A 23,738-nucleotide genomic window follows, 5' to 3' on the forward strand; every position below is an offset into this window, starting at 1 on the left:
ATAATGCTGATTAACCGAGCAGTATAACTCATTAGTAAGAAAATTGCTGTGTTAGTCACTCAGGGTGCCCTTTACCTCAACTAATCAAATGGTCCTTCAATAGTGATTAATGCGTTCTTGTTACCATCAGTTTCCCTTTAATGGTTCCACAGGGTTCAATGTAGAAAGATCAACTGCATATGATCCTGTCAAATAGAAGGGGGTCTAAGGCAATATACTGTGCATTGGTCCTGCAGTGACTAATTTTGTGAGATTTATAAAAATTGTGGAAAGCTTAAACAAAAGCGAATTGAACTCTCATGTATTGTGATTAGATGCAACTTAATGGAGTGACATTAACAGTACAGATCAGCAAAGTCCAGGTTTGATCCTGGGACGTTTCCACATTCCAAAATTAGTTATTGCCGTAAAAAGAGGAAAGGCAAGGAAAAAAAAGGAATGCTAAGGGAGTGGGTGGCGGGGTGGTGGTGGTGTGTGGTGGAAGAGACAGCAACCAAAAACTATTGTTTCTTAATTTTTAACAATTGTGGAGATACTGTCAAAGCATAAGAAAGAAAGAATTTGTGTAATACATCTCAGCAGAATATCCAAATTCCTCCACATAAAAATGAATTATACAGTGCAGTTACTATCATTATGTAGATAAATGAAGTAGCCATTTTCACACAGCAAGATCCCATAAACACACTGAGATGACTGACCATTGAAATATTTGTATTGGTGGCGTTGTTTGACAGAGGATCGTTGATCAAGGCACCAGAAGAACTGTCTACTGTTCAAGTGGTGCCACAGGATCTTTAATGTTGACCTCGGTTTAACACCTTATCCTACAATGCAGAACTCCTTCAGCTCAGTGCTCGAGTCCTGGTGTGGGGCTGGAAATCAATTTTTCACACTGCACAATCCAGTAACCTGTATTTTGCATCTGGTCCCAGTATATAGCTTCATTTTTTGAAGCAGTTAATTTCAATCAGTTAGAAAGGTTAAAATCTATTGCTACTGTCAAGTGAGGAGAGGTCGAAGGGCTTCTCTCTTTTCACTCTCCTTGTTTGACCACAACAGGTTTAATTCTTTAAGTGGATGTACTGACCAATTCAGTAGGTGTTTGATTACTTAGTTGCTGTGATCATAACAAGATAATAAGAACCAATCGGACAGGTTTTTTTTGAGTTAACAAAGAAAGAGGTTAGCTTTACTGTACTTAAACCGAACTAAATACAAATAATAAACAATACACCAACTTTCACTCTCACTCACACAAGTAGGTTGCAGAGTGGGGAAAGGTAGATTGGTTGAGGTGGAGGCCATAAAAAAGGTATACAGTCTGTGAAGTTTGGTGATTTTGCTGGCTTCTAGCTGAATTCAGTGGTCCTGAAGTATTTAGTTTGAAGAGGTAGATGACTGGTTCGGTGAGTCTCTTGGAGATAGCAATGCTGATTATTTCCTTCAACGGGGTTTCCGATTGTAGCCAGAGTATACAAAAGTGGTCAGTCAACAAACAGGATTTGAAAACTTTCAAGCTGGAATGGCGAGAAAGACAGAGAGAGAGAGAGAGAGAGTGGGGGGGAGGGAGAGCGAGACCCCCACTTAGGGTCTGCACATGTCAGAGTCCAGTTGCTTCTCCTCTGCCACAGGAGAAAAACACTAGCTTAAAACCACACATGGGGAGGGGCTTGTCACATGACAGTCACTCAGTCATTCAAACATAGCAGTTAGCAGTACTTCTCTGCTTGCTGAGAGAACAGGTAGTTCCTTTAAACTTCCTGGGTCTTGGTTCTTGATGGGAAATTAGTAGACATTTCGTCTCTCTCGTTACAGTCCTTTGCAATGTAGGATACAGTGTTGCAAACTAGGTAGTCAACTGAAGATGAAAAGATGATTTTTCTGGCAGCTTGTCTTTTTAAAAATTTTCTTTTTAAATTTCTTAAAAAAAAAATAAAGTCAGATCTCCAGTCAGTGGACCAAAGAAAATTTTCATTCAACAAAACACATTGACATAGCACTATTTAGATAAACATATACAGCAGCAGTTTCTGAACGATGGTTGAAGCAAAGGACAGCCTAAGCCTTCAATGAATAAGCAGTTTGTTTCATAAATAAAGATGACTTCTATAACCTATTCGCAATCTTCCCCATATTCAACAACTAATCAAACCTACATTCTCTAGAGCATAATCACAAAGTGCACAATTAGCATCAATTTCACTACATGTAAAAAGAACACTATTCCCCATTCATTCCATGCAATACTATTGCGATTTAAAATATTTAATTTGACAAACAATATCCACTTCATTTCAGTATTTGAAAAATTAAAATCAAAAATAATGCATAAAGCATTAGAGCCAAACGTCTACGGTCACGCAGGGTAGATGTCTGGGGGGTGGGGAGGAGGTGGGCGAGGGGACGAATCAATGTCAAGCAACATTAACACTAAACTGGTTGCAATCTATGGAATGCTCTAAAGATATCTACACAAAGAAAATGGAGTCAGAAAATGAAAGAGAACCATTAAGTCCCATCTTGCAATGCTTTTCAATGGGAGTGAAAAGTACCTTTGCCTCTCCAGTGAGATATAACAGAATCAGTATAAACTTACAACCTAAAAACATTAGCATATTTTCCATCAATGATGCTTTAATACTTTACATAGAACACTTTAAAAATGCTCATTATTGTCCAAGCTTTAAATGAAATCAGAGGAAAGTGTCGGCATTGGTTTACTATTACATATCTCCTAGCAACCCGCTTAAAACCAGTATAGACAAGAGACCCAAGAACAGGTCACCCACTCACCCTCACAAAAATCAATGATTATCTGGGAGATGAAAAAACAGTGTGAACAATATCAAAAAAAGCTAGATAGATACTAGCCAACAAAGGAAAGACAGAAAGATAGAGATGCAGAAACAGAGACAGGGACCAAGTAACAACTCATTGAACCAACCCACTGCATCAAAAGAAAGTAGACACAAGGTTTTTTAAATAACTTCTGTTAATATGGTGCCTTTAATGGAGAAAAACATCTCAGGGTGCTTCCAAGAGGCAGAATCAGGCAACAATGGACACTGAGGTAAAGGAAGAGCTATAAGATGGAGTGGCCAATAGCTTGGTCAAAGAGGTTGGTTTTAAGGAGGGTCTTAAAGAAGGAGAAGCAGGCAGAAATATACAGGTTCAGAGAGGGAGGTCCACAGGGTAGGTCTAGGCAGCTGAAGCTATAGCCTTCAATGGTGGGGCAAAGAGAGAGGAACATACAAAGAGGGGAGAGATGGCATAATGGAAAGTTCAGGGTTTGAGGGCTGGAGGATGTTAGAGATAAGGAGGGAAAAGGCTATACAAGATATCAATACAAGGATGGAAATTTTAAATTGGAGGTGTTGGGGGCTCAGAAGCCATTGTAGGTCAGTAAGCAAGAGTGATGGGGTGAGCAGGACTTGGTTCAGAATAGGATATGGGTAGAGCTTTGGATGAGGTGAAGTTTAAGGAAGGTGGAGGATGGTAGGCTGGCCAGCACAGCATTAGAAAAGCTGGGTTTGGAGGTGGCAAAAGCATGGACAAGGGTTTCAGTGGCAGATGGGCTGAGGCTGGGTGGAGGCAAATGAGGTGGAAGTCAGCAGTCTTTGTGATAGGAAGGACATGGATCAGCTCAGGATTGAATGAAATACTGAGGTTGTGAACAGTATAGTGCAACCTGAGATGATGGCCGGAGAGGGGGATGGAATCAGGGGTAAGAAGTTTGTGGTAAGGGCCGAAGATGATATAAAAAAAAAATGAAACTTTTTAACTGGAAGGAATTGTGGCTCATCCAAGACTGGATGCCAGACAAGCAGACTGACAATGCAGAGGCAGTAGAGGGATAATTACTTACAATGATCTACCTGCTGTTTAGGGGAGCCAGCAATGGGAAGAAGAGGGAAAGAAAATTAACTTTCACATGCCAAAATCTTCCTTAAAAATACGATAAATTTAGTATGAAGCCATACTGCTGGATATAACCAAATCTCTAATTATATGCCAGTAACAACTGAAGTTTTAAAATGTATTTTCTTTTCTCTTTATATAGAATAATTTTCGCAAAGGTAATTTAATAATTCACGTTCTACCTTTCTCTCATTCCAGCCTTGGTATGCAGCTTCCTTCAGTTGAGAAGGGGAATGTGGAACAGCATCACTCATACCTATACAGTAACATTTCATATTCACCCAGGGGAAGCACCCTCACTTGGGCAGCATATGTTTGTTATCCCTTACTCCAGGGTGATTATTTCAATCCTCGTCAAAAAGCTTCTAAGTTCATTACAATTGATGGCTCAATTATAAACCATATTTTTTGAAGGAGAGTGGTGAGTGAAAGAGGGAACATTGAAACCTGGTTTCTTTAAATATTAATTCTAACGAAACAGCTTTCTCTCATGTAATGTGCACACTGTGCTCAGTATTCAAGATAAAGCCTGAATATCAACACTTCTTTTCAGCTACTGGAAAAACACCACCACACACTGCAGGACAAGTGAAGGCTTGTCTAGGAATGATGCCCTTTTAACGAATCTACTACAGACAAAAAGCGCTTACGCACATATTCTGCTGCACAATTTTATTTAGATTCAGTGACATGATTGCTGGTCTCTTATGGGATTGTTTGGATATTTACCTTATGCTTCGATGGACAGGGTATTTCAATGTAATTTAATCACCACTTTAGTTACTCCTAATTTTCACTACACTGTTGTTGGTAGGAGTTTTGATTGATGTTGCTGCCACAGAGTCACAGGTTTATAGACTGGCGCAGCAAACGTCACCTTGTTTCAGCATCACATTTTGGCGGTCATGAATGTCAAACTGCTGGCAACAACATTTAGGTTCATACATGCACTATGAAACAGGGCACAGCAGCCTGTACTATAACTGATAGGCTCCTGATTTTCAAAACTGTAGCAGGTAGGAATTCTGCCTAAAAATCCACATCTAGGTGAGGCAAGTTTGGCATGTAGATGCCACCATTACTGAGGAAATTGGGCTCAAAAGAGGCTAACTGAAATGTGGACTGTTTGAGAGGGGAGGGAAAAAAAGCCAGGTCATTAACACTCAATAAGATGAAGACAATGAGCTCTTAGTTCATCGACGTACTTCAGTACTTGTCAGTTGGTCTTACCAGTAAATCTCAAGAATCGTCCAGAAGTATAAATCATTAAAAGATGGAGTTATGTTCTCAATTTGCATTTCTGAAAAGCATTTTTGTTTGTGCACAATACATAAATGCTGGGTCAAATATCCTGATCTAACTCTGGATGGAAGCAGTCTGAGTTCCCCTAGAAGAGGCCATCTCAGTAATACTTATACTTCATGCAGAGTGGAGTTCAAACTCCAGTCGGTGTTGTGTCATGCTTACAAAGTGCTTATGGGCTCCCGTGGTCCTTTTGGGGACTTTCAAAATGTTTCCTGCATTACAGCAGTGACCATACTTTAAAACAGCCAACACAGAACTCGTGCCTGGCCTGTAGAGTTCAATTCAAACCAGGCAGTATAAATCAGTACTGCCACTTGGAATCGATTCTGCAGCTACTGGTCTTTGGCAGCCAAAGATATTCAATTAGCTGTGATCTGTTGGTGTGGAGTCCTCCAATTAGGGCGGTGATAGTCAGCACAAAAATTAATAGAGTGAACACTCTGCCACAGATGTTAACATTCTGAACAGCTAGGCTGAAGAGCTTCATAGCATTTCATGCTGTACTACTGTGATGCCTAAAGAGAATCTCATCAGGATTATGGAGGATGCTTCCAGAATAAAAACAACTTCTCAACTCTCTTCATTCTAAATTCTAAGAATGAAAAGGAAGTAACAGTGTATGGAGCTTAGTCTTGGGTCAGCTAATCTGAAAGCCCAGCGATTTTCTCATCTCTGGATTATCTCAATTCAAATGGCCGATATGTGAACAAACTAGATGAAGGATACATCATCATCATAATCCGTTCTTGGGCACAACAAAACCAAGATGGCCTTTAGGACATGTGATGATAATAGCTCAAGTTAGATTGTAGATAAGGAGCAGTAATTTTTAATTTCTGCCTGCCCCCAGTTAACGGTGGCACTCCAGGTATCAGGGTTAACATTTATCCCTCAACCAACATCATTAAAATAACCTGGTCACTATCAGGCAGTATGACCTCTTCAAGTGGACATAAAATATCCCATGGCACCATACAAAAAAGAGCAAGGGAAGTGCTCCCCAGTGTCCTGGCCAATATTTATCCCAACATCATTAAAACAGATCATATGGTCATCAACAAACTGCTGTTTGTGGGACCTGGCTGTGCACAAATTGGATGCCCTGTTTCCTACATGGTGCCTCAAACCTAGCCTCCTGCTTCTCCTAAGTGACAGGAGTGTGTGACATGACTATCTATTGTGATTATCCAGGAGCTCTGGGAGACTGTTCTTTGTCTCAGGGCAGCCAAGTCCTGAGTGGGACCTGCGGCATCCCTTGTGCTGCAGCAAAGGCAGCTCAGCCTCGCTTCTGTTCTGACTCAAGGTGGCATCTGAGGGCCCTAGCATGAAAGCACACAACTTTTATTGTCCTGAGACACAGTATTTGCATGGGAGTGCATATCTGCCTGGCCACTACCACTGAACCGTGGCGCCACCTGGTCATTCATCAGAAGGAAGATTGTTGAAGTTCTGCATATTGCTGCCTTATTAATTTGGAGGCTGGAAGAGATAGCCCTCCCCATTCTGGTGCAAAGATGTCACTAGCACCAGTCAGATGTTGATAGAAGCTGATATGCTGATAAAGTGAGATGAAATAGGGTGGGAGGAGGCTCATGTTGAGCATAAACACAGGAATAGACCGGTAGGGCTGAATGGACTGTTTCTGTGCTGTTACTTCTGTGCAGTTCTATGTAATTACAACAATAACTGCATATTAAAAAGTACTTTGCTGACCGTAAATGCTTTGGAATGCCGCGAGGTTGTGAAAGGCACTATATAAATGAGAGTTCTTTCTTTCATCTTCGTCCTTTCCTTCAGTTCATGTTGGCATTCTCTTCAGCTTCCCTTAATTCATCCTTGTACCTTTTACCACCTCAGATCATGGTGACATTGATCTCCACCCACCTCCCCTCACCCCGCCCCCCCACCTGGCCCTGTGCCCCCAAACTTAGTTGTTTGGTAGTTTTGCAAGATCAGAAATTCCAATATAAAAAAAAACTATCAAAAGAATCCCCACAAACAACAGCCCCTCATCCCTAGAGCACAAGTTCAAAGCAGCACCAACGGATGTAGTGGGAAGTAAAGTTTGCTTTTACTGTCCCTTTAGAAAGGGGATCAAGTTTATATCTCTGGTTGTGCTCCAGTCACTTCTAGGTCCATCATTTATGAATTTGGACTCTAAACAGCTGGGTTATCCCATCACACATTTGAAATAGCATAGCAAAGCAGCAGTACTACTTCATTCATTAAAATGCATCCATGTTCCAGACTGAACGGACACCTGAAAAATCTCAGCTGTTCTGCAATGTAAAATATTTACCCGAATGCACAGTTCAAGAAGATTCTCTCTCACTATCCACCCCGCCCCATTCTAGGTTTGAGGGCTGCTATTTGTGTGGTATTTCCTGTATTTGACCAGAATTGTTGGTCCTTTACAAATGCAGGCCAGGAATAATGAAAGAACAGCAATACAAGTCCACTTCAGGGTGATGTGTGACCTGGGAGGGGAACTTGGACATGGTGGTGTTTCCCTGCACCTGCTGCCCTCGTCTTTCTAGGTGGTAGAGATTGCAGGTTTGGTAAGTGCTGTAAAAGAAGCCTAGGTGAGTTGCTACAGTGCATCTTGTAGATGGTACACACTGTAGCCATAGTGTGCCAATGATGGAGGAAGTGGACATTTAAAGTGGTTGATGGGTTGTTGTTCAAGCAGACTGCTTTGCCCTGAATAGTGTCGAGCTTCTTGAATGTTGTTGCAGCTACAAGGTTTGAGAGCAGCAGCTTAAATAATTGCCTGATTGGAGGACAATTAATCATCGACTAAAGGACACATATATGCTCCACAAAATACCGAACACAATGGTTGATTTACCAAGTACGTGTCTAAAAATCACGCAAGGGTGTGGCTTGCAGGAATGTCACCGAAAACGCGAAGTACACCTGCCGCTGCAGAGAGCCATAAGTAGCATTCTTTACACGCAACAGTTTTTTTTTCCCTTTTCCACTGACGTTCCAGTACAGCCTACAACCCCCGGAACCTAATTTAATACAAAAGCTTAAGGCAAACTGGCATTTTACTGCTCAACTTGTTCTTAGACCAGCCAAAAGTTTTACACATTTTGAATTAATTGCCAGTGGTAGATTGCCTTATCGCAGACACGATGGGCCAAGTGGCCTTTTTTTGTGCTGTAAACATTCTAGGATTCTACAATTTAGAATTGCTGGTCATTTGAAAACTACAGCTGCTATTAAGCACAATGGCTTCCAAGAGACCATTGTCTCGTCAGTTTTTTGTACTTAACATGGTGTCCCCCAAGCTACAGAGGAGAATCAGCACTGAATTGCCAATTAGAAGACTTCAATTGGCACTTATCCGACTGCAAAAGACTATGGATTACAATTTTTCCAGAATTTCAAAGTAGCATGATCCAGCTGTAACTAGATGGAGTTCCCTTTTCAGCAACAGTACGCTTTCACTATACACAAGTAAAATATAGTGCAGCAATTCTGGTGTAACTTTACAACCATACATGCCAAGTTATCCCACAAACTTCATAGTTCAATAATATCTTCCATTTATATCTACAAATGTTCTAAGAATTAAGATGATTGAACCAACTTACGACCTTCCACATTACAACAAGCTAATGGAATTAGTAAATCTGTGAATAACATATGGAACAGTTAGGCTGCAGTGAGCTATAAAGTTGGAAAACATTTAAAGGGTCTGATAAAGAAATAAACAGCACAAGATTTATGCAAATAATCATCACACAAAGATGATATTCTCGTCAACAATTCCTCTCAATCCTATTGTTATCTGACATATAACCATGTAGTCTTTAGCATTTCCATGTGGTTACAAGGCTGCAAGCCAGTTATACGACACACAATAATTGTAAAAATGAATTCTGAGAAGCAATTGGCAAGAGGATGCAAAAGAAACATCACAAACATTAAGGCACATGGTATTAAAGGGAACATGTGAATAAAGGGACAGAAGGAAACAAAGATAATTTTGTGGGGTGGGGGATGGTAAATGTATATTTATGGATTGGTGGGATTTGGGTTGTGATATGCCCAAGCATTTGGGTTGGGCGCTCTTTCATTTTTAATTTATATTAAATGGATTTGGACAGAGGTACAATTAGAGCTATATCAAAGTTTGTCGATGATACCAAAATTAAGGTGTAATAAATTGTGAGGAAGAATGTAAGAAATTGCAGGAAATGGCTGGCAGATGCAGTTCACTGCAGAGAAATTATGAAATAGTTCAATTTGGGAAAACCTAAACAATAAAGCTTTTAAAGTTAAAATAGGAGTGGAGGAATGATGGGATCTCTAGGTCATAAATCTTTAAAAATGGAGGACAGGTAGAAAAGACCATTAAAAGGCAAATAGGATTCTGGTTTTATGCAACCAGATACTGAATATAAAAGCAAAGAATGTGATGTATAAATGCTACAAGATATTGATTAGGCCATAGATGGAGTATTGCTTATAGTGTTGGGCACTTCAATTTTGAAAGGACATCACAACTGTATAATGGGTATAGCAAAAATTCACAATAATACCAAGAATGAGGAATAATAGTGATTTGCCAGTCACTGGAAACAACCTTTCACTAGTCACCCTCAAAGAGTCTAAGAATTTATAGCACAGAAGGAAGCCATGTTGCCTGTATTGGTTCCTCAGCTGGAGCTATTTCTTGTAAAACCATTTTTGTGCCTTCTCTGTATATTTTTGTACTGTTTCTTTTCAAATACTTATCTAAATCCATGTGAAATGGTGTTATAATCTCAACCTCCCTCATCAATCTGTGTGGTGCAGTATTCCATATTCTAATAACCCTTTCTTCTTAATTTAAACAAAAAGGCAAAGACTCAGGATTGACACTAGAAGAATGAAGGGTGAAGTTAAGACAGTTTTTTTTCATAGAAAGGGTTATTAGAATATGGAATGTTTCACCGCACTGAACATGATAAAAATGAATTGTGGTCAACGTGTGATTAGTCTGATAAAACCATTGACTCCAATGATCCGTTTCATTTGCACTACTCTGAAATTAATGAAAGATTAAAAATAGTTCAAATGTAATTATGTTTTATGGGAACCATTTCCCACAGAAGCTGATTTGACAGTTTTTTAAAATAATAGGATAATGGATCCGTAGGAAATGCGTTCCTTTGTTCTAAGTGGGTGTAGTCTATTTAGGTCTGCATTGACATGAGATTTATTTTACAGAAAGGACCAGCGCAGAGTAAGGCTGGGATCAAATTTCTTCAATTCCAATAACCACTCATAGAAAATAGAAGAGTAGGCCATTCGGCCCTTCGAGCCTGCTCCGCCATTCATTATGATCATGGCTGATCATCCAACTCAGTAACCTGTTCCCGCTTTCGCCCCATACACTTTGATCCCTTTAGACTCAAGAGCTATATCGAACTCCTTCTTGAAAACATACAATGTTTTGGCCTCAACTGCTTTCTGTGGTAGCTAATTCCACAGGCTCACCACTCTCTGGGTGAAGAAATTTCTCCTCATCTCAGTCCTGAGAAGGTTTGCCCCGTATCCTGAGACTATGACCCCTGGTTCTGGACTCCCCCACCATTGGGAACATCCTTCCTGCATCTACCCTGTCAAGTCCTGTTAGAATTTTATAAGTTTCTATGAGATTCCCCCTCACTCTTCTGAACTCCAGTGAATATAATCCTAACCGACTTAATCTCTCCTCATACGTCAGTCCCGCCATCCCAGGAATCAGTCTGGTAAACCTTCGCTGCACTCCCTCTATAGCAAGAACATCCTTCCTCAGTCACTGGAGCAACATTTTAGAAGCTATTTTATATAACACATTATGTTCCTTAGACTCTGTAAAGATTGAAGACTTAAGAGAACTATAATTTCCACCCTCCCATCTTTTTTTTTCCCTTACAGGTTCCCTAATTGTCCATCCATAGATTCTGCATCTCGCCTGTATCTTCCAAAAGGGCCAAAACAAAATCCTTTGTTCCCAAATTGCAATATCCATTTCACCTAGCTGAAAACTGACAAAAAACAATGCTCTTTCACCAGTTACTTGAAGTGAGTCGCCAGCAGGATGATCTTTGATAAACCTACCAGAACCCGATGAATTGGAGGAAAAGATTTGATTTTTTCCAATTAAAATTAATTTCAGATTAATACTTACCAAAATACCGTATTTTATTCAGCATGTACTGTGCACAATTTTCTAACTGCTTAACACATAAACTTGCATTTACTCTATTTTCAGGACTGCTCTCACCTGGTTCCAACTCTTACTTATCAAGTTGTAGCTACAGAATTGCCTGCAATAGCTTCTTACCCCTGCACAGTTTCCTCTGGATTTCCCCACAGATCTTTCCTTGGCATCCTTTAATTTCTTATCTACATGCTGCTCCTGGGAACCCCATCCAAAAGTATAACTTTAAGTTCCAAATGTACGCTGGCATCACCCAGCTCTACCTCCACCACATCTTTTGGTCTCTCCACTTCCTGCTGTCAGACCGCCTATCTGACATCCAGTCCTGACGAGCTATTGTTTTCTCCAATTCACCACCGAGAAGACCGAAGCCATTGCCTTCACCACAAACTCCGTTCCTTAGCCATCGATTTCAATCCCCTCCATGGCGACCGTCTCAGGCTGAAACAGACTGTTTGCATTCTTGGAGTCCTATATGACCCTGAGCCTCTCAATTACAAAAATCACCTATTTCCACTTTTGCGCCACTGCTGGTCTCCGCCACTGCCTCAGTTTATCTGCTGCTGAAACCCTCATCCAAGATTTTGTTACCTCCAGTCTGAACAATTCAATGATTTCCTGGTCAGCCTCTCATGTTCCACCCTCCATAAATCTGAGCTGATCGAAAATTCTGCTCCAAGTATTCTAACTTGCACAAAGTCCCACTCACCCATAACCCCTGTGCTCACTGAGCTATAATGATCCCCAGTCCACCAACTCCTCAATTTTAAATTTCCTGTCCTTGTGTTCAAATCCTGCCATGGTCTCTCCCCTCCCATCTCTGACCTTTTTTTATTTGTTTGGGCAATATGGATGTTGCTGGCTAGGCCAGCATTTATTTCCCATCCCTAATTGCCCTGGAGAAGGTGGTGGTGAGCTGCCTTCTCTAACCGCTGCTGCCACCGTGCGTCGATGGTGGAGGGAGTGAATGTTGAAGGTGTTGGATGGGGTGCCCATGATGCGGGCTGCTTTGTCATGGATGATGTCGAGCTTCTTATGTGTTCTTGGAGCTGCACCCATCCAGGCAAGTGGAGAGTATTCCATCACACCCTTGCCTTGTGCCTCTAGATGGTAGGCGGGCTTTGGGGAAACAGCAGGCGAGTTACTTGGTGCAGAACTCCCGGCCTCTGACCTGCTCTTGTAATCACAGCATTTATGTGGCTGGTCCAGTTCAGTTTCTGGTCAATGGTGACCCCCAGGATGTTGATAGTGGGGGATACAGCAATGGCAATACCATTGAACGTCAAGGGGAGACGGTTAGATTCTCTCTTGTTTGAGATGATCATTGCCTGGCACTTGTGTGGTGCAAATGTTACTTGCCACTTATCAGCCCAAGCCTGGATGTTGTCCAGGTCATGCTGCATATGGACATGGGCTGCTTCAATATCTGAGGAGTCGCAAATGGTGCTGAACATTGTGCAATCATCAGCGAATATCCCCACTTCTGACCTTATGATGGAGGGAAGGTCATTGATGAAGTAGTTGAAGATGGTTGGGTCTTAGACACTACCCTGAGGAGCTCCTGCAGCGATGTCCTGGGACTGAGATGATTGACCTCCAACAACCACAACCATCTTTGTGCTCGGTACGACTCCAGCCAGTGGAGAGTTTTCCCCGATTCCCATTGACTCCAGTTTTGCTAGGGCTCCATGATGTCACACTTGGTCAAATACTGCTTTGATGTCAAGGGCAGTCACTCTCACTTCACCTCACCTCTGCAGTTCAGCTTTTTTGTCCATATTTGGACCAAGGCTGTAATGAGATCAGGAGCTGAGTGACCCTGGCGGAACACAAACTGAGCGTCACCGAGCAGGTTATTGCTGAGCAAGTGCTGCTTGATAGCACTGTCAACAAACCTTCCATCACTTTGATGATCGGCAGCAGACTGATGGGACAGTAATTAGCTGAGTTGGATTTCTCCTGCTTTTTGTGTACAGGACATACCTGGGCAATTTTCCACATTGCCGGGTAGATGCCAGTGTTATAGCTGTACTAGAATAGCTTGGCTAGCGGCCCAGCTACTTCTGGAGCACAAGTCTTCAGTACTATTGCCGGAATGTTGTCGGGTCCCATAGCCTTTGCAGTATCCAGTGCCTTCAGACATTTCCTGTTATCGTGTGGAGTGAATCAGATTAGAAGACTGGCATCTGTGATGTTGGGACCTTAGGAGGAGGCTGAGATGGATCATCCACTTGGCACTTCTGGCTGAAGATGGATGCAAATACTTCAGCCTTATCTTTTGCACTGATGTGCTGGGCTCCCCCATCATTGAGGGTGGGGATATTTGTGGAGCCTCCTCCTCCTGTCAGTTGTTTAATTGTCCACTGCCATTCACAACTGGATGTGGCAGGGCTGCAGATCTTAGAGCTGATCCATTGGTTGTGGGATTGCTTAGCTCTGTCTATCACATGCTGCTTCTGCAGTCTGGCATGCAAGTCGTCCTGTGCTGTAGCTTCACCAGGCCGACAGCTCATTTTTAGGTGTGCCTGGTGCTGCTCCTGGCATGCCCTCCTGCACTCTTCATTTAACCAGGGTTGGTCCCCCCGGTTTGATGGTAATTGTAGAGTGTGGGATATGTCGGGTGATGAGGTTACACATTGTGGTTGAATACAATTCGGCTGTTGCTGATGGCCCACAGCACCTCATGGATTCCCAGTTTTGAGTTGCTAGATCTGTTTGAAATCTACCCCATTTAGCACGGTGGTAGTGCCACCCAACACGAGGGTGGGTACCCTCAGTGTGAAGACAGGACTTTGTCTCCACAAGGGCTGTGCAGTGGTCACTCCTACCAATACTGTCATGGACAGATGCATCAATGACAGGTAGATTGGTGAGGACGAGGTCAAGTATGTTTTTCCCTCTTGTTGGTTCCCTCGACACCTGCCGCAGATGCAGTCTAGCAGCTATGTCCTTTAGGACTCGGCCAGCTTGGTGGCGCTACCGAGCCACTTTTGGTGATGGACATTGAAGTCCCCCACCTAGGGTACATTTTGTGCCCTTGCTGCCCTCAGTGCTTCTTCCAATTTGGTTTTCAACATGGAGAAGCACAGATTCATCAGCTGAGGGGAGGGGGGGGCGTGTGGGGGGAGGAATGGTAGGTGGTAGTCAGCAGGAGGTTTCCTTGGCCATGTTTGACCTGATGCCATGAGACCTCATGGGTTCCAGAGTCGATGTTGAGGACTCCCAGGGCAACTCCCTCCCGACTATATACCACTGTACCTCTGGTGGGTCTGTCCTGCCAGTGGGACAGGAAATACCCAGGGATGGCGGGCTAATGGCGGTGTCTGCGATATTGACTTTAAGATATGATTCCGTGTGTATGACTATGTCAGGCTGTTGCTTGACTGGTCTGTGGGACAGCTCTCCCAATTTTGGCACAAGCCCCCAGATGTTAGTATGGAGGGCTATGCTGGGTCGACAGGGTTGAGTTTGCCATTGTTGTTTCCGGTGCCTAGGTTGATGCTAGGTGGTCCGTCCGGTTTCATTCCTTTTCATGGGGTCCGGAGACAATGTTGAGGACTCCCACCACAATTCCCTCCCGACGGTATATCATTGTGCCGCCACCTCGGGTAGGTCTGTCCTGCTGGTGGGAAAGGACATACCCAGGGATGGTGATGGTGCTGTCTGGGACATTGTCTGTAAAGTATGATTCCTCCAAGACATCTGCATTCCTCCAACTCTGAACTGTTGTGCATCCCCCAATCCCTTCACCCACTACTGGCAGTCATACCTACAGCCATCTAGGCCCGAAGCTCTGGAATTCTCTCTCTAAACCCCTCAGTCTGTCCACCCATCTTAAACCTGCCTACCTCTTTGATCAATATCTCCTTCTTTGACTTCGCAACAATTTTCACTCACTACATTCCCCCTTAGGAGGTTTTATTACTACTTTAAAAACACTATATAAATGCAAATTATTCCTATTGTTATTATAAATGTATAGTTTGGAATTTTGCTATGAAGAACAGTTTCTTCAATTTTTGTTCATTACTGTTTAATGTGATGGGATATCACATTCAAGTTGAGGTCTGTATTGGATTGCGCACATTTGTGACATACTATGCAAGATTGCAAAGATTATTTGAAATAGGCAACAACAAATAATGCACAACTTAAAATTAATGTAATCAAATTCATAGAGGCTGTTCAAATAAATTATTCTTAACTGCACTTTTGGTGCCAATTTGATTGAAGTTTATTGGAAAACTAGGATGGCTTATCATTTGACTGATGCTGCAAAGCAGTGGCATTACAAGAATAGTTGTTTTTAAATGCAGGACCATCTCTCCATACTTTTTGCTGGATCACTAGCCCAATGCTGATTTTAAACTTAATGCAGGTATCATATATAATTATCACTAAAGTATCATTAATTACACAGAATTACTGTTGACATGGCCATTCCAGCATCAGTCTAACCCCCTGGAATTAGTCACAGGAAAAACCCCTTCAAAGGTTACACTTTGTTTTGAAACAATCAACCTCTGCTTACTTTGGACGGCACGGACTTCCTTACATTCAAAAACAGAAGGAACTGTGCTCCTTTCACAACTTTTGTTGTCAATATTATTTAAGGATTTGGCTCAAACTCTTCCTTCAAAGGAACACTTCAGACTGCCCTTTCAAATTTTCACAATGCAAAGGAATCTGGAAAAAAAAACCCTGAAGTTCAGTTTTTTGTACAAATGAACAGAAGAGTACACGATATGAGATGGCATCTAGATTATATATCATATTCAAGCCAATCTGGACCTTTGCCTACAAACTGATCATTGTGGTGACTCAGTACCATACAAAAATGTGAAAAATAGAAGAGGTCCTGGCAAATGGGAATGAGACAAAGAACAGCAAAGGGTGACAAAACAGGTAGTAAGAACTATCAAAAGGGAATATGAAAAGATACATGCAAAGGATATCAAAATAAACAATTTTTTTTTTACAAATATATTTGGAAAAAGAGACTGTCAGGAATAAGGTGATAACAGTGATATTGTCAGTGAAAATAATGAAATGGCAAACACATTGAATAATTACTTTGTATCAGTATTTACAGTAGAGGAAGAGCATGATGGAGATTCCAAGGATACTAATAATGAATCAGGCACAGGCACCAAAATTAACATAGAAAAATAACAGTAATGAAGAAAATAATGGCAATAATGAGTGACAAACCCCCAGGGCCAGATGGTTACCATCCCAGGATTCTAAAGGAAGTAGGTAAGAACACTGCAGATGCCCTAACTTTTATTTTCCAAAGATTTCGCGATTTGGGAACCATTCCTTTTGATTGGAAAATTGTGCACATCACACTCCTATTTCAGAAAGGTGAGAGAGAGAATCCAAGAAATCATAGACCAGTTAGCTTAACATCTGTTGTCAGGAAACTACTAGTCTATAAACTAAGGACGGGTTGACTGAACACTTCGAAAATTTTCAGATGATTAGAGATACAGCATGCATTTGTAAAAGGTAGATCATGACTGACAAATCTGATTGAATTTTTTGAAGACGTTACTAAAGTCGCAGACAGGGGAATGTTAACGGACTTCTCGAAGGCACTTGATAAAGTCCCTCATAAGAGATTATTAGATAATGTTGAAGATCATGGAATTGAAGGAAGATTATTGACCTGGTTAGGAAATAAGCCAAGTGGCAGGTAACAGAGAGTAGGGATAATGGAAAGGTACGCAAAGTGGCAGGATGTGACTAATGGTGTTCCATAAGGATCTATTCACCATAGTTATTAATGACTTAGATGCTGGGATAGAAAGCCATATATCCAAACTGGCTGATGACACAAAGATAGGCGGCATTGTAAGCAGTGTAGATGGAAGCATAAAAATTGCAAAATTATATTGATAGATGAAGTGAATGGGAAAAATTGTGGCAAATTGATTTCAATGTAGGCAAATGTGAGGTTATCCACTTTGGGCCTAAAAAGGGGACTTTCTAAATGGTGAAAAGCTAGAAACAGTGGAGGTCCAAAGAAACTTTGGAGTTCTGGTACATAATCATTAAAATGTCATATATAAGGAGCAAGAGGGCAACTAGAGAAAGGATTGGCCCACTCAAGGACAAAGGAGGAAAGTTATGCGTGGAGTCAGAGAAAATGGGTGAGATTCTAAACGAGTACTTTGCATCGGTATTCACCGAGGAGAGGGACATGACGGATGTTGAGGTTAGGGACAGATGTTTGATTACTCTCGGTCAAGTCGGCATAAGGAGGGAGGAAGTGTTGGGTATTCTAAAAGGCATTAAGGTGGACAAGTCCCCAGGTCCGGATGGGATCTATCCCAGGTTACTGAGGGAAGCGAGAGAGGAAATAGCTGGGGCCTTAACAGATATCTTTGCAGCATCCTTAAACACGGGTGAGGTCCCGGAGGACTGGAGAATTGCTAATGTTGTCCCCTTGTTTAAGAAGGGTAGCAGGGATAATCCAGGTAATTATAGACCGGTGAGCCTGACGTCAGTGGTAGGGAAGCTGCTGGAGAAGATACTGAGGGATAGGATCTATTCCCATTTGGAAGAAAATGGGCTTATCAGCGATAGGCAACATGGTTTTGTGCAGGGAAGGTCATGTCTTACCAACTTAATAGAATTCTTTGAGGAAGTGACAAAGTTGATTGATGAGGGAAGGGCTGTAGATGTCATATACATGGACTTCAGTAAGGCGTTTGATAAGGTTCCCCATGGTAGGTTGATGGAGAAAGTGAAGTCGCATGGGGTCCAGGGTGTACTAGCTAGATGGATAAAGAACTGGCTGGGCAACAGGAGACAGAGAGTAGCAGTGGAAGGGAGTTTCTCAAAATGGAGACGTGTGACCAGTGGTGTTCCACAGGGATCCGTGCTGGGACCACTGTTGTTTGTGATATACATAAATGATTTGGAGAAAAGTATAGGTGGTCTGATTAGCAAGTTTGCAGACGACACTAAGGTTGGTGGAGTAGCAGATAGTGAAGGGGACTGTCAGAGAATACAGCAGAATATAGATAGATTGGAGAGTTGGGCAGAGAAATGGCAGATGGAGTTCAACCAGGGCAAATGCGAGGTGATGCATTTTGGAAGATCCAATTCAAGAGTGAACTATGCAGTAAATGGAAAAGTCCTGGGGAAAATTGATGTACAGAGAGATTTGGGTGTTCAGGTCCAATGTTCCCAGAAGGTGGCAACGCAGGTCAATAGAGTGGTCAATAAGACATACGGCATGCTTTCCTTCATCGGACGGGGTATTGAGTACAAGGGTTGGCAGGTCATGTTACAGTTGTATAAGACTTTGGTTCGGCCACATTTGGAATACTGCGTGCAGTTCTGGTCGCCACATTGCCAAAAGGATGTGGATGCTTTGGAACGGGTGCAGAGGAGGTTCACCAGGATGTTGCCTGGTATGGAGGGCGCTAGCTATGAAGAGAGGTTGAGTAGATTAGGATTATTTTCATTAGAAAGACGGAGGTTGAGGGGGGACCTGATTGAGGTGTACAAAATCATGAGAGGTATAGACAGGGTGGATAGCAAGAAGCTTTTTCCCCAGAGTGGGGGATTCAATTACTAGGGGTCACGAGTTCAAAGTGAGAGGGGAAAAGTTTAGGGGGGGATATGCGTGGAAAGTTCTTTACGCAGAGGGTGGTGGGTGCCTGGAACGCGTTGCCAGCGGAGGTGGTAGACGCGGGCACGATAGCGTCTTTTAAGATGTATCTAGACAGATACATGAATGGGCAGGAAGCAAAGAGATACAGACCCTTAGAAAATAGGCGACATGTTTAGATAGAGGATCTGGATCGGCGCAGGCTTGGAGGGCCGAAGGGCCTGTTCCTGTGCTGTAATTTTCTTTGTTTCGTCTTTGTTCTTTGTCATGAACATGTACAGAAAATAATCAAAAGGTCTAATGGAAAGCTGACCTTTATACCTGGAGGATTAGAATGCAAGGGAGTAAAAGTCATGCTTCAGCTATACAAAGCCCTGGTTAAACAACACCTGGGAGTATGGTGAGCAGTTCTGTGCACCACACCTTCGGAAGGAAATGCTGGTATTGGAGGGAGTACAGCTAGACACCAAGGGTTAATTTGCAAGGAGAGTGTTACAACTATGGTGTGATGTGGGTGGTTCCCACTGTTCAACTCCCCACCTGACCGCAGCAAGTGTATTTCTATTAGAGTTTCGCCCGTTGGTGTTTTATTTTTCAAATAAACAGATGGCGACAGGTTTTCTAGTAGGTTTTAAAAAACAGAAAATCAATTGTTTATTGACCAATACGCCTTATCCCGAAAATGTCACAACCGCATCCACTCTCGCATTCGCTCACACAGACACACACACACACAAAGAAACCGAAGAGAAGGGGAAAAGGAAGGTGGTTTTTCGTAGGGAGAAAGGTTACGATAAACCTGTTGAATTCTCTTGGAAATCAAGTTCTAGATGGATGCAGGCCTATGTGTGTAGATTTCTCTCTTGATTGAAGGCTCAATTGAAAGATGGTGGGCTACTTCGAGTTCTCACTGCTGTATATAGTGGATGTTGGATTTTTTCAGCAGGGCATTGTGCTTCCTGGCTTGGTTGGAACTCAAGCTGTTACCTTCTGAGTCAGTCTCCCTTTATCTCTCTCGCTGGCTGTCTTTTTTTAAGGTAGAACTTTGTCACCTCTCACCTCCTGGTAGGAAACAATCTCCTCTCTTCGACAATGGTGATTGCAAAATGGCCCATGATGTGGCTACTTCACCTCCTTTGTTTCAGATGAAGGCATTCAATTCAGGAATGTTTTTAGAATAGGTGTTTCATTAGCGCCTTTTGGTGTTGAAGATTTGTCCTTGCCTTTGTTTTTTTAAATTCATTTATAAGGATGTGGGCAGCACTAGTCAGGCCAGCATTAATAGCCCATTCCTAATTGCCCATGAGAAGGTGGTGGTGAGGTGCCTTCTTGACTGCTGCATTCCATGTGAGGTAGGTACAGCCACAGTGCTGTTAGGAAGGGAGTTCCAGGATTTTGACCCAGCGACTGTGAAGCAAATGGTGGTATAGTTCCAAGTCAGGATGGTGTGTGGCTTGGAGGGGAACTTGCAGGTGGTGGTGTTCCCATGCATTTGCTGCCCTTGTCCTTCTACGTGGTAGAGGTCGCGGGTTTGGAAGGTGCTGTCTAAGGAGTCTTGGTACTGTGGTGGAGGGAGTGAATGTTTGTGAATGGGGTGCCAATCAAGCGGGCTGCTTTGTCCTGGATGGTGTCGAGCTTCTTGAGTGTTGTTGAAGCTGCACCCATCCAGGCAAGTGGAGAGTATTCCATCACACTCCTGACTTGTGCCTTATAGATGGTGGACAGGCTTTGGGAAGTCAGGAAGTGAGTTACTCGCTGCAGGATTCCGAGCCTCTGAGCGGCTTTGTAGCCACGGTATTTATATGGCTACTCCAGTTCAGTATCTGGTCACAGGTAATCCCAGGATGTTGATAGTGGGGGATACAGAAATCCTAATGCCATTGAATGTCAAGGGGAGATGGTTAGATTCTCTCATGTTGGAGATGGTCATTGCCTGGCACTTGTGTGGCGCGAATGTTACTTGCTACTTATCAGCCCAAGCCTGGATATTGTCCAGGTCTTGCTGCATTTCTACATGGACTGCTTCAGGATCTGAGGAGTCGCAAGTGGTGCTGAACATTGTGCAATCATCAGTGAACATCCCCACTGCTGACCTTATGATTGAAGGAAGGTCATTGGTGAAGCAGCTGAAGATGGTTGGGCCTAGGACACTACCCTGAGGAACTCTTGCAGTGATGTCCTAGAGCTGAGATGATTGACCTCAAACAACCACAACCATCTTCCTTTGCGCTAGGTACGACTCCACCTAGCGGTGGGTTTTCCCCCTGATTCCCATTGACTCCATTTTGTTAGGGCTCCCTGATGCCATACTCGATCAAATGCTGCCTTAATGTCTCACCTCACTGTTTTTCGGTAGCCATTGTTCACTTTTTAAAATAAAGGTTCATTTTTTTTTAAAGACAAAGTACATTTTTCATAACTCCTCAGTTAGTCCGTGATTGCTGTATTATCGCACTTCCAGTGTCCGTGACAAGGGATTGCACAAACTACAGTTGCATTCCCTGAAATTTAACAGGTTAAGGGGTAATTTCAAGATATTGATAGGGTAGATAGAGACAAACTATTTCCACTGGTTAAGGAGTCTAGGACTAGGCTCCATAGTCTAAAAATTAAAGCCAGGTTTTTCAGAACTGAAATTAGGAAATACTTCTACACACAAAGGGTGGTAGCAGTTTGTAACTCTTTTCCACAAATGGCAACTGAGGCGAGATCAATTGTTAATTTTAAATCAGAAATGTTAACCAAGGGTATTAATGGATATAGGCAAAGGCAGGTATATGGAGTTAGGTCATAGATCAGCCATGATCTCAGTGAATGCTGGTACACGTTCAAGGGGCTAAGTGGCCTACTCCTGTTCCTATGTTCCATAAAGGAAACATGCCTAATCTGCTTAGCTCAATGAGCATAAAAAAAACAACCAAGTGATAGCTCATCCTCTGCATTTCCTCCCACTGTTTGGCTGAATAAAAGCACAGCTAAGATCAGTAACTCAGTGACTTGATTGAATAAGGGTGGGTTGGAAAGGAGGAAGGAATCAAACTGCATCTCTCCACTCCATGGCCAGCACCAATGCAATGTTTTATCAATGCTCTGAAAAGAAAAAAGGCAGACAGACGTGTATTTATTTATATAGCGTCTTTTACAACCTCAGGTCATCCCAAACCGTTTTACAGCCAAAGAAGTACTTTTGAAGTGTAGTTTCAGTTGTAATGTAGGAAACACAGCAGACAATGTGCACACAGCAAGCTCCCACCAACAGCAATATGAAAATGACTAGATAATCTGTTTTTGTGATGTTGATTGAGCAATAAATATTGGCCAGGACACCGGGGGTAACTTCTCTACTCTTCAAGATAATGCCGTGGGATTTTTTACATCCATCTGAGAAGGGGGATGGGGACTTGGTTTAACATTTCATCCAAAAGATGGCACCTCCAACTGTGCAGAACTCCCTCAGTACTGCACTGATATGTCGGCTTTGATTTTTGTGCTAGAGTTGTGCGATTTGGACTTGAACCCACAACCTTCTGACTCAGAGGTGAGGGTGCTACCAACTCAGCTACAGTTGGGACTTGGTTATAAGCATGGGTTTGACTGATTTTCAAATATTATTTGCTGTGCATTTGGAAAAAAAACTGCAAATAATTCTGATTTGTTGGGATTCATATTTAGGAATTTACAATGAAAAGTAAGTTGAAATGCTGTACGGTTGAAACTCTCTTTATTTGGGAAAACTGCAAAGAACATTCCACTATCAAGTAATATGCATTTAACAGATGGATTGGCTTTCCAGACATTATAGAGACCAGAGAACATTTTCATAACTGTATTGTATACATAAAGTCATAAACTCAACTAAAATGGTTTGTGCCTCTTAAAACACAGACCGTAATTACTGCAATGCACTAACATTCCACCGTTGGATTTTCTCCAGAAAAAAAATGCAGGTGCCTGAAACCAAGTCAATAGCAGTTTTATCTTGTGAACTTGGCAGCAACACAATGTGAACTAAAAGCCAACAGCTGTTCTGAAATTCTGTTCAATGAAAGTGCATTCCACTATTATTATTTGGTTTCAGAAGAATGTCTTTGTTTAGAATTCATCCCTTAAAATATCCTTGAAGCAGTCTGGGAACCTGGGCTGCCCATGCCCAGTCTTTTGCGTTCACTGAATCATAATCAACTGACAGGTTACTTGAAGTAATGTATGAAGTAATAACACTAATGGGATTGTTCCAAAACAGAGGAGATTTAGGAGTGAATACAAAATGTTCAGCAGCTGCTGTTATTCCCTCACTGCTTGAAGAATGCCATGCATTGTAAACTTTTTTTTAAAACTACAAATTTTTTAATCATACAAATATGGATTAATGCATCAACAGAAAAAAAAGCCAATCTATTGGAATGGCTTGGGTTTTAAAGCAACTTACCCACATGATAACTCTGGCTGATTAATGCAACACGTCACTGAAAATACCATACAGATAAAATATTATTATGGGACCACAAACACTATGCAATCAATCATTCACTCAGTACACACACTTGCACAGGTAAACGGGAACATAACAGACATAAGAATGCTCACTTTTTGGAAGAGAATACAGAAAATTCTAAGTTTTCTATGGTTTTATTGTGGTTTTGATGCTCTAGAAAAAGTAGGGTTTGGTTTTGCATGAACAAGGCAATGTTT

The 23,738-nt window shown here is 42.1% G+C and overlaps 1 protein-coding gene across 1 annotated transcript in view; it reads right to left on the reverse strand.

Moving 5' to 3' along the window:
- Nucleotides 1–23,738, reverse strand: part of cfdp1 (craniofacial development protein 1) — a 270,776-nt gene that overhangs the window by 91,833 nt on the left and 155,205 nt on the right. The gene's annotated exons all lie outside the window — the stretch shown is intronic.

Source organism: Heterodontus francisci, chromosome 17 (genome assembly GCF_036365525.1).
Source record: "Heterodontus francisci isolate sHetFra1 chromosome 17, sHetFra1.hap1, whole genome shotgun sequence".
Classification (NCBI taxonomy): domain Eukaryota; kingdom Metazoa; phylum Chordata; class Chondrichthyes; order Heterodontiformes; family Heterodontidae; genus Heterodontus; species Heterodontus francisci.